Source organism: Sinocyclocheilus rhinocerous, unplaced genomic scaffold (assembly GCF_001515625.1).
Source record: "Sinocyclocheilus rhinocerous isolate Xijiao unplaced genomic scaffold, SAMN03320098_v1.1 scaffold1390, whole genome shotgun sequence".
Classification (NCBI taxonomy): Eukaryota; Metazoa; Chordata; class Actinopteri; order Cypriniformes; family Cyprinidae; genus Sinocyclocheilus; species Sinocyclocheilus rhinocerous.
Genome location: NW_015665627.1, coordinates 483,538 through 485,224, shown reverse-complemented (window position 1 = coordinate 485,224; position 1,687 = coordinate 483,538). Strand labels below are relative to the sequence as shown.

Below are 1,687 nucleotides of genomic sequence, written 5' to 3'. Positions count from 1 at the left end.
AATTGATTTTATTATTCTACCAAATAGTATAATAAAAGATCGATACTTGGCGTCCGTGTATCGATACAGTATTGCCGCTGAAAATATCGCGATACTATGCTGTATCGATTTCCCCCCCCACCCCTACACATACACAACAAAGGGAAATCTAACCTTTAGCACAATCGAAATCACACACATTTCCTCTCTAGCAATACATAAGAGCCACCATTCAAAAAAACTAGAAGTTCTTCCTGCTACCTAAACAACAGGCTCTTGAGCGACCCTTTTGAAGAGTGCTGTTTGGAAGACTTCCTGGGAAAATTCTCAAGACATTTTTCTTTGCCCTCTTGGCTGAGGCTCCTGGATTTACTTGGCTGATTATAAAAACAGCTCAAATTGGTCCGAAAGACAACATGATAATGTCTGACGTTTATCAAGAATCATGAGCTCTATTAGCTGGGAATTTATAAACGTATGATGGCAAGTTCAACACACAGCTGCATGTCACACATGCCAATATCTGCAGGAGAAGAATTTGTTGTTGTTGTTGTTGTTCTTAATGCTCAGCTGTAGCTCAACTTGGCACTATCAACATCATCCGCACACATTATATGCATATTGATAAAATACTTGCTGTAAGTCTGCCCATGTCAAATGCATAAACATAAAATGATGTTCTACATGATTAAATGCCGGAACAGAAGGCTTAATCTGACTGAATTTTTTTTTTTTTTTTAACCCAGTATGAGTCAGTTTACTGTTAACAAGGTCAGCTGAGGTCGAGTAAACGAAACTCTGGAGGGTGCTAAGGAAGCATGATTGGTATTATATTGTTTTCACTATGAATCTGTGTGCTTAAGCTGAAGTGTGCAATTTCTGCACCACTTGTGGCACTGAAGGGAACTGTATGAACAGTGACTAATAATTATAAATACTTTTGAAAGACTGGGAAAGTATATTACACTGAAAAAAGAACATACTTCAGCTCTGAGAAGAGGAATGAATGCACCACGAAGGAGATAACAATGGGGCCTCTGCTACTGTATTACAGATGCATTCCTGGTGCCCTGACTACACATGACTCAACACTGACCTTGATACTAATCAGGTTAATTTTTTACTTTGGGCGCACAAGAAAAAATCGTTTAGGTCTCCTTGATTGTACAACATAACATTGCAGCTTTTTAGGCTGAGTTATTCCACATGATGAGCAAAACATCTTATATCATCTTGGTGACACTTAAGACAATATGATCTCAACACTCTTTCAGATCCTTCAAAGATTTTTGACAGTCAGTTTGCTCAAACATGGCAAACACACTGACTTAGTGGCTTTAAAACATTTGTGAAGATCAGAGAATTATATAATGACTAGGGCTGGGTTTTGACACAAATTTCACAATTCGATTCGATTCTCATTCACAAGCTTTCGATTCGATTACCAATTCCATTCAATATTAATTATTTTGGATATATATCAGGTACAGTACTTGCCAAATTTTCTCGAGGAAAAAAAATCTCTCAACTAATGCTGCAAAATATACATGAGTCAGTTGGTACTACATTACTAAATTATTGAAGGTTAAAATTGACTGATTTGTAAGCTATAGTATACAACTGTTAAAATTACACAATGAAGTTTTTAAAATAATAAAGTTACAATTACATAATAATATTTCTACTTCAATTCGTTTTTGTTTTTTTT

The 1,687-nt window shown here is 35.9% G+C and overlaps 1 protein-coding gene across 3 annotated transcripts in view; it reads right to left on the bottom strand.

The window, feature by feature from the left end:
• mrtfb (myocardin related transcription factor B) overlaps positions 1-1,687 on the bottom strand; it is a 39,405-nt gene that overhangs the window by 16,247 nt on the left and 21,471 nt on the right. The window lies entirely within an intron of this gene.